This window comes from Apium graveolens, chromosome 5 (assembly GCF_009905375.1).
Source record: "Apium graveolens cultivar Ventura chromosome 5, ASM990537v1, whole genome shotgun sequence".
Taxonomy (NCBI): Eukaryota; Viridiplantae; Streptophyta; class Magnoliopsida; order Apiales; family Apiaceae; genus Apium; species Apium graveolens.
Window position 1 is genome coordinate 273,235,814 of NC_133651.1, and position 10,588 is coordinate 273,246,401.

Consider the following 10,588-nt stretch of genomic DNA (forward strand, 5'->3'; position numbering starts at 1 on the left):
TCACTACCTGAAAGGTCAGATGCAATAATAATAGGCAGAGTAGATGCATCACCTAAAAACGCATACCTCAAATGCTCAGGAAAAGGCTTAAGCTCAAGAGTAGGAGCTTCCTCAATAAATGGCTTGAGGCGTTTAGGAGCTTTGTTCAATTCCTCCATTCCAAGAGATTCAAAAGGCATATTTATCTTCCTTTTCCAGGGAGAAGTATTCAAATATTGCAATTGTTCTTCACCTTCGTCATCTTCACTATCTAAATTACCTAACAAGGATTTCTCAAAGGCATCAGACCTTAGCAATTGATCAAGTTCCGATGTGACCACTGAATCGACCAACTCCACTTTTAAGCATTCCTCATTATCAGTAGGGAATTTCATAGCATTGAACACATTAAAAGTAACATCTTAATCCAAAACTCGAATTGTGAGCTCACCCTTCTGCACATCGATCAAGGTTTGGCCAGTTGCCAAGAAAGGTCTCCCCAAGATTATGGGAATCTTCTTGTCCTCCTCGAAATCAAGAATGACGAAATCGGAAAGGAAGATGAGTTTATCAACCTTGACCAAGACATCCTCCATAATACCTCACGAATATGTAATAGAACGGTCGGTCAACTACAAGGTCATATAAGTCGGTTTGGGATCAGGTAAGTCCAACTCCTTCAAGATTAACAAAGGTATCAAATTGATGATAGCTCCTAAGTCAAATAGGCATCTATCAAAAGATACTTTTCCAATAGTACATGGAATAGTGAAGCTTCCAGGATCCTTAAGCTTTGAAGGAAATTTATGTTGCAGCATAGCGTTGCATTCCTCCTTAAGAGCGACAGTCTCTAAATCATCTAACTTCACTTTCTGAGAGAGAATACCTTTCATAAACTTTGCATAACTAGGCATCTGCTTAAGAGCGTCAATGAAAGGTATATTGATATGAAGTTTCTTGAACACCTACAAAAACTTCTCAAATTGCTTGTCCAGCTTCTTCTTCTGCATCCACTTAGGAAAAGGCGGTGGAGGATAGATCTGTTTCTCCCCTGTATTACCCTTAGGAGGAGTGTGCTCAACAGTTGTCTTTCTTGGTTCCACTTCTTCATCCTGCTGTTCAACTTCTTTCTCAGCCCTAACTTCTTCTGTCAACTCTTGAGTTTGTTCGGGATTCGTAATCTTTCCAGACCTTAAAGTGATTGCAATTACATGCCCCTTAGCTTCCCTCTTTCCTGGCACTTCAGTATCACTAGGTAGTGTACCAGGCTGACTATTTAGCAAGGCGTTGGCAATTTGCCCAATTTAATTTTCCAAGGTCTTGATAGAAATAGCTTGACTCTTGCACATAAGATTCAACTCCTCTCATTCAGATTTTTCATTTGCTTATTGTAGCTGGAGTTGCTGTCTAGGTGCATACTGTGGTTGCTGAAAACCAGGGAGGTTGTACTGCTTAGCTAGATATTGCTGATAAGGCTATTGAACCGCATTCTGAGTGTTGCTTCAACTAAAATTAGGATGATTACAGTTGTTGGGATGATAGGTGGCTGGCACTAGTTGCTGCGATCGCTGGAAGTTGCTCACAAACTGAGTTGATTCACTAGAAATTGCGCACTGATCAGTCTCATGGGCACCAGCACAAAGCTCGCAGACACTAGCAATTTGATTAACTCCATAATTATCCAAAGTATCCACCTTCATCGTCAAAGCCTTAAGTTGAACAGTGATAGCAGTTGCTGCGTTCAACTCCAGAATTCCTGCGACTTTCCCCTGAGTTAGTCTCTGGGAAGGCATCTGGTACTCATTAGTAGCCATCAGTTCAATAAGTTCATAAGCTTCATCGTAGCTCTTAGCCCACAAGGATCCTCCTGATGCTGCATCAAGCATGGGTCTAGAAGTAGCACTCAATCTATTGTAGAAGCAATTAATAATAATCCAATCAGGCATGCCATGGTATGGGCACTTCCTTAGCATCTCCTTATATCGATCCCAAGCCTCACACAGAGATTCTCCTGTTTGCTGAGCAAACTGGGTAAGAGCATTCCTGATTGCAGTAGTCTTCGCCATGGGGAAGAATTTAGTGAGAAAATTTTGCGTAAGATCCTCTCACGTGGTGATAGACCCTGCTGGTAGAGAATGTAACCAGCACTTAGCCTTGTTATCCAGAGAGAATGGGAAGAGGCATGGCTTGATAGCATCTTCAGTCACATCATTAAACTTAAAAGTGTCACAGATCTCGATGAAATCCCTGATGTATATGTTGGGGTCTTCAGTAGGAGAACCCCCAAACTGAACCAAGTTTTGTATCATCTGAATCGTGCTTGACTTGATCTCAAAAGTGTTAGCCCTGATGGCTGGTCTGATGATGCTTGACTGAATGTTATTAATCTTAGGCTAAGAATAGTCCATCAAAGCCTTAGGATTTTCCGCTTGATCACCCATCTCTATCAAAGCTGGTTCTTCAACTTTCTCTTATTCTTCTACCTTCTTTTCTTCATCAAAAACTTCCTTATGAACTACCACAACTTCTTCCTCGGTCTTATCCAGTGTTCTCTTACGAGTACGCGAACGCGTATGCATACACCCTCGCTAGAGTACCTGAAATAAGACAAGGAAACAGATAAGTAACAATGTCCGAGTCAATAAACTTTAACGACCACTGATGGAAATCACATAAACTATAAATTAACACTCAGTCCCCGACAGTGGCGCCAAAAACTTGTTAGTCGCTAAACACGCGCTAATTATACATGCAAGTATACGAGTTCGCAAGTAGTATAGAATCTTTTCTAGTTCGTTCCAACAGAGACTGTATTGGTTAACTAATTAATTCACACACTTAAGCAACAATGTATGGTTATTATTCAATGCTAAGACGATAACAGATTGAGGTTGTTTATAACTAAGGATTAAACTAATAATTATAACTACGAGATTAATATTGACTGAATTAATATATATGACTAACTTAGGATTCTAACTTCATTAAATACTTCATTCAATAGCCTTATTGTCCTTAACCTTAGCATGCAATGGTGATGACACTAATCAGACAACACGAAACTGATAAACGTCAACTTTTGTTGCACGAGTACCATACTACCAGACATCCACAAAAGAGATAGAAGCTGAATAGACACCAATTATATTGAGACCCTATATTTCTATAGAATTTTACAACATAACGGTTTAAGCACAAGTTATCTATCTTGATTACACAGGGAAAGTAAGATGGTTAAAATTACCTACGAATCATCCATAACGAATACATGAACCTATGATAGTATGGCAAGTTCTAAATTCTTAAATTCACCTTCACTTCATTAGGAATTAACACACTATCTTATAAGTTCGTGACACTCATAAGACGAATAAGCGCAACCAATACTAGGATATTATACAATCACTACATATTAAGGCATTGAAACAATTTAACTAAAGATATCCATAAATAAATCCGCTAAAACCCCACGACAATGATTAGCCCATAATCGGACACATCATCACCATGGGTTCCAATAAAAACATGATATAACAAACGTAGTCTTTATAACGAATAAATAATAGAGTATAACACAAGAGTAAAGGTTTAACAAAATAAGAAACGAGCATCCAAAATTACAACTCAAAACAAAGATTCACAAGAATAAACTAGATCGTCTTCGCCTTTATTGATTCATGTTATAGGTCTCTTGTCGTCTTCTCCTTAGCTCTGAAGTGTCTCCTTTTTATTAAAAATGACCTAGAGTTGTTTATATAGTAGCCCTGATCAGCATAGAACCCCAGAAAATCAGTCTTCTATTCAAAACAGGAATTCTGCATCCCGACCTGGCACGGGCGCGCGCTTGATCAGCGCGGGCGCGCTTGCTCTCTGAAGTTCTGGCGTGGCCGCGTACTTGATCAGCGCGGGCGCGCTAGGTATCTGCCAAAAATTATTTATTTTCTTTTTCCTTTTCTTGCAGCCCCCAGCCAGACTTTGCGAGCTTTTATTCCAACATCACCTGGACAATATATTAGCACGAAAATAATTTTAATTCACCTGATTCACAGATTAATGCCTGAAGCAAAAACACTAGAAAACACGTTAAAACACTTAACAACCTGAGTACAAATACATCAATTCAAAGCTTATAAGAGCATTATAAAGTGTCATAAATGCCACTTAACAGTCATTCATGCTGTTGAGAAAAAGAACAAGGGACCTCAGAAATAAGTTATTTTGGAGCTAGAGGAAGATGAATAATATACCCTTGATGAGCTAGATGAGATGGATCAATCTATGGCTTACCTTGCTAAAAAATTCTCAAACATCAGGGTCGAAAAGCCAAAGTTTTTCAAGAACAAGGGACAATCCTCAAATAGCAACAACTGGAAATCAAAAACTCAGTTTAACTCAACTAGCAACGGTGGTTACAAAATTGGATCTGTTGACAGATCAAAGATAAGGTACTTTAACTAAAATGAGTTGGGCCATTTTACTACTGAGTGCAGGAAGTCAAAGAAAGTGAAGAAGGATAAAGCCTATCAGGAATTGGAAGCAAAGTATGAAGCTCTCTTGAAGAAACAACAGGGAAAGGCTTATATAGCTGAAGGTAAAAGTTGGGATGACACAGATGAAGATGATGACAAAGAAGAATTTAGAAATTATGCACTCATGGCTCTTGAGCATGGAGAATCATCCTCTTCAAAATCAGAGGTACCAACTCTAACCACTACTGATTTATATACAAGTCAATATAAGGAAACTGTTGAAAAGATGAGTGTAGAGATGTTTCATTTCCATACAAGCATGGTGGTAGCTACTGAGCAAGTTAGTAGACTGTCAAAAACAAATGAGAAACTTGAGACTAAAAAGCAAGAATTGGAGATGCAGCTTGTTGGTCTTGAAACAGTCAAGCAAGAAAATGAATATCTGAAAAACAAGCTTGTGTGCAAGTGAAATTGAAGCTATGTTGAAGGAAAAGTTTTTGAAGAATGAGGTGAAACTGAGTCTTTCAGAAAAGCATCTCAGTTGGTTGTACAGTACCATGAGAAGAACAAACCATGTGCTAACATAGCTATTTGTTTGGACTATGATGCCTTGAACAAAAATAAGTGAAGGCGACAAAGGTAAAGCAATTGATGATCAAGATATCCCAGTAATACTGAGGAAAGTTGACGCACCTGTGTTTAAGGCATGTGAAGTTAATTTTAGTGAAGTTGAGTTGGTCATCAAGCAAGAACTTGGAGATGAAGACAATGAGAAGAAAAATGAAGAAACCACTTCTACTGCTAAAATTAAGAAGAAGCCCATTGTCAACCAAGTTTCTAAGACACCAATCAAGGAGACCAAAACTGAGAATGCAAGAAAGAAAAAGAAGAATAGGAATGGGAAAATTGGAGTGAACAAGAGCAATAACTTTGCATTTCTTGCAGATGCTCCCAAAAAAACAATGTCATAAGTGTGGCTCTACAAATTACCTAACTCACCTTTGTAAAAAGGATGTTAGTGAGCCAAAGGTGGGACCATGTAAATACAATGAAGCAAAGGCTGAAGATCCCTACTCATTTTGTGATAAATATGATTGCATTCACTGCAATATGAAAGTGATGAAAAGTTGTCATAAATTGAGAGTAGATCTCAAAGAAGCTAATATTGGATCTACAGAAAAAAGGGAAAATACAAATCAATTATTGAACACTCTTTCTACTTCTGTAATTTCAGTTAAAATGAAGAAAGTACCCAACACTGCTTGGGTAGCTAAACACACTTAATCCTCATTGTGTGCAGGGAAAATGAAAAGAGTCATATGGATCATTGACAGTGGATGCTCCAGATGTATGACATGTGATAAGGCCCTGCTATCACAGTTTGAGAAGATGGTTGTCCCATTGGTGACTTTTGGAGATAACAGCAAAGGGTTCACAATGGGATATGGCAAGTTAATTTGGAAATATTGTCATTAAAGATGTACCACTGGTAGCTGGTCTTGAGGTGAATCTCCTGAGTGTCAGTCAATTCACAAATAGTGGATTCAAAATTTCATTTGACAAATGAGACTACTCACTTATCAGCAAAAAGACTGGTGAAGTTTCTTTGAAAGGAGAAAGAAAGGGAAGCTTGTTTGTTGCAGATTTATACTCAGGAAATAAGGATGGGATATGTTGCTTTTACACCAAGGCATCTATTGAGCAAAGCAAGCTATGGCACAAAAAAACTCTCTCACCTGAACTACAAAGCAATTAATACCTTAGTAAAAAAGGAATTAGTGAGAGACATGTCAAACTTGGAATTTGCTCAAGATGAAGTTTGTGAGGCTTGTCAAAAGGTCAAAATGAAAAGGTCTAGTCACAAAAGCAAAGTTGTGAATTCCATAAGTACAACTCTGTAACTTATTCACATGCACCTGTTTGGACCAGTTAATATCTTATTTATTTCTAGAAAAAGATATGCACTTGTGATGATGGATGACTATTCAAGAAACACATGGGTAGAGTTTATGCATTCATAGGATGAAATTCCACACATCATTATTGAACACATCAAGAAAATTGAGAAGCATGCTGAAGATCAAAACTGTGTAAATAGATTGAGGAGTGACAATAGCACAGAATTCAGAAATACAACTTTAACTGAATTCTGCAAAGACAAGGGTATTGTTCAAAAGTTCTCAGCTACAAGGACACCTCAGCAAAATGGGGTAGTTGAAAAGAAGAATAGAACTCTAGTTGAGGCTGATAGAACAATGTTGCAAGATGCAAATTTGCCAACAAGTTTTTAGGAAGAAGCTATTAACATTACATGCTACACTCAAAACAGACATCTCATCAACAAAAATTTTGGCAAGTCACCCTACTCAATCTTATCAAAAAGGAAGTCTACTATGAAGCATCTGCATGTGTTTGGAAGCAAGTGTTTTGTTTTAAAAGACAACTCTGAATATGTGGGAAAATTTGACTCTAAAGTTTTTGAAGCAATTTTTCTGGGATATTCATTGGAAAGAACTGCCTACAGAGTCTATGTGCTTGAACAAAAGAAGATTATGGAAAGCACATATATGACTTCTGATGATGACAAGTGTCCAGGCTTGGATTTCCTTGATGAGAATGAAGCTGAAGCTCTTAAGTTTGAATAATTTAATTCATAAAGTTCTCCCAAGTACACTATTAGACTTCTCGATAACTTAGAACTAGAATAATTTAACTTAATAAATTATTTTAGTAAAATACTTTCGATATAAAATTATTCTAATTTTATTTTGATTTATTCAAATAAAAATTGGAAAATTCAGTCAATTCTGGACAAACTGGGTATTTATTTGACATCTCGATTAGTCACTGTCTAGCTCTCGAAAAGAGTCGGGAAAGTGACATATTATTGTGTATCTATTTTCTCACATGACTTCTCGATAAGAAAATCCCAAACATTTATTCCTACTTCTCGACAAGTCATTTACCCTTTTCTATAAATACCCAGACATCTCGACATAACCCCTTTTTACGCTTTCGAGATCTCAGTTGACCTAATTTTTGCAAACCTCAACCGTTCTCTCTCATTTTGAACTCTATCTCTTTCAAATCTCTTACTCACTCAAATTCAAACAATATCAATGGCATCCAACAATGTTAAAGCTATTATCCCCAAGGATGGAAAAAACTACTTGGCTTTTATAGATGCGAACCAAGCTCTTGACAACTTCAAATGTTTTTTCAAGTTTCTAGCTAAATCCTATTTTGTAGGAGCTATGACTACCAACCTATACTCTACCTGGATGTGCTTAATGACTTTTGGAACTCATCTATAATGGAGACAGTTGAGCATGAGAACCAGGAAGCTTATTTGGTGGTCAAGTGCTCAACTCAAGGGAAGCAGGTGGAGTTTGATGCAAGTGATATCAACAAAGCACCGGGTATTCCTACAGAAGTCTTAGTGGATGCACCAACAACAGAGGAATTAGCTGAGTTCATGGACTTCATGAACTATAGTGAAAATATTGACCTGGTCATACTGAACAAGAAGCACCTAAGGAAAGAATGGTCATCCCTTTTTGACTCCATTGTGAGGGCATTCACATGCAGAAAGACAGGATATGATAATATATCCAGTGTTCTTTCCTAGATTTATTATGTCTACTTTTATTCATAAAGTAACAGACATACATATGCTTGAAGGTATTGACAGAACCAAAATAGGCAATTACAAACAAGTGTCCAAAATATTATTTGGTTCACTAATTATAAATAATAAGGTGGAGGTAGAATTTTGGTGAATTATCTGATGATTGGTATTAATATTTAGATGTATATATGTGATAGAATGTGAGTATTTTAATTTTAATATATCCAGAATAAAGTATAGATAATTGTGATATTTTTCTGATAATTTTTGGATTGTTATATATTTTTATAAAGCATTTATAGATTTAATAATTATTTTTTGAATAATTATCGGCCATCGTCCAGCTTCAACCGTTTTTACGTTTTTACAACCCGAAACTCTTCGAAAAACTCCTTTCTAACCTAATCTGGTTATTCTGAACATTTTCCATGTTTTAACTTTTTCGATCCGGAGTACGGTTTGACCCGTATGATAATCATTTCGATAGATCAATAAAACCTGTATTCTCGAGAGACGGGATATTATTAAATTATCTTCGTATAAAGTGTTTTATAAGAAGTCTGGTTTTGATAATTATCCAAAATAAGTATCAAATTGGATCATTTTTGCAGTTACTTAGCAGCTAAGTAACCTATTTTCCGATCCAATACGATCCAACGGGTATTAATATCCCATAAGTATAAATAGCCTTTTTCTTATTTTATTTTATTCATATAATCATAAACAAACAGTTAAAACCAATAATTTACAGAAAAAACCCGAAAACTCATCGCGTTCTTAAGAATCAAACCTAAAAACGAAGGCGTTACCGAACTCAAAATCAAGCGTTCCATATATGAAATCGAAGCTCTCAAAAAGTTCTTTCAGAATCAATCATCAGATTTGGTGCAGAAATTAAGGTTATTTTTATTTATTTTAATTCAAATTAATTAATGATTAATATATGAAATTTTGATTTTGATGTTGTTGATATGATTTGATGATTGTATCTTGTAGATAATTTTGTCCTGGTCGCTTTGGATATTATATGATGAATTTGGAGTTTAATAACATGTAGGAAAGTGAGGTTAATTTTTGAATTATTGAAATTAGGGTTTATATACTTTGAATGTTCTTAATTTAAATTTAGGTGTTTCTTTGTTAAAGGTTATAAGCTGAAATTGATTACACCGGTGTGTAGATTGTTGAAAAATGAATCGAATGGTGTATATATGATGATCAAACGATAATAGCGAGGGCTTCATCGGAAAATGGGTCGAAACGGCGGCGAAATATTCGGACAGATTTTCAGTTCGATTCGTTGGTTGTTTAAACGATGTGATTCTGCAGATAGATTCCTGAAAGCAAGAGGAGTGATTCCTGATAAATTAAGTCATTTCTAGGCAGTTTTTACAGTGGCCGGAAAAGCTCCAGTCGCCGTTAATGGCGACTAGCCGGCAGGCAGTCGCCGGGGACGACGAAAGGGGTGGCAAACTTCAGTTTGGCCCCTGAAGTTGTCCTTGATTCGCAAATATATTATTCCAGTTTTAAACTTTTACAAAAATAAGATTTATGTTTTAAATTTTTATAAAAACAGGATTCTGTTTTAATTATTTTCAAAAATAGTATTTTCTTTTATAATTATTTTCAGAATTTTTTTTAATTATTTTTTAAATTCCAATAATCAATATTTATTATTTTGAAAATTATTTTTATTTCGAAAATAATTCAATAGACGAGTACAAGTAAAGTGAAAGCGCATTGAGATAAGTCAAGTATTTCGCAACTCTCTTTATATATGTTGCAAGTATTTCCGTTCATTCTTGTTATATTGCAATTATTTCTTGAACCATCTTGATATGTATTAAAATAGTTCTATGTTATATTGCAAGTACTTTGAAGTGCTTAACCCTAAACCCATATTCTTGTTATTGATCTTGAGCCGTAAGCCTTATTCTTTGTAAACCATTGATTGTTGAATTCTCATATACGAACCACACATATAGGCCAATATGTGCCTTGGATCCAGTGTAAGGAGCAGAGATGTCCGCCTTGCTCGGGGTTAGTGCGTGACTGATCAGCAGCCTAACCTTGGTTTTTAAAAATGAAAGTGAATATCCAATTCTAATCATTGCTTATCAAGAAACTTAATTCCTTATATCATTTCCATTGATCATTGTTTAATCTCGGTATTATGATTATGACTTGCTAAGCTAGTTAGCTCACTCTTGCAAATCTGTTTATGTTCTTTTCCAATTAAAAAGGAAATTGGTGGTAGCAAGGATCCCCAGACAAGTGTACGAGCTAGGTTTCCAAGTTGAGATGGAATAAGCTAGCAGAGGCTGTTTGTCTTAGTTGTGTTTAAAGTTTGTAAGACTATTTTTCTTTAAATTATAAGATAAATAAACTGGGATTTGGTACGTTTGTAATATAAATAAGATTGTGGCTTGTATGCATACTTTAAACTGTTGCGATCCGTGGATTATGGTAAGTAGGGTCATTGCGTATATATATTATTTTTATAAACAGGTTT

General features: G+C 36.0%; 1 non-coding gene across 1 annotated transcript; it reads left to right on the plus strand.

Annotated features, from left to right (window-relative positions):
* Nucleotides 1–1,923: 1,923 nt before the first annotated feature.
* On the plus strand, nt 1,924–2,030 carry LOC141662164 (small nucleolar RNA R71). Its single transcript, XR_012550291.1, has one exon. It is a non-coding gene; the product is annotated as a small nucleolar RNA R71 (small nucleolar RNA).
* The last annotated feature ends 8,558 nt before the right edge of the window (nt 2,031–10,588 follow it).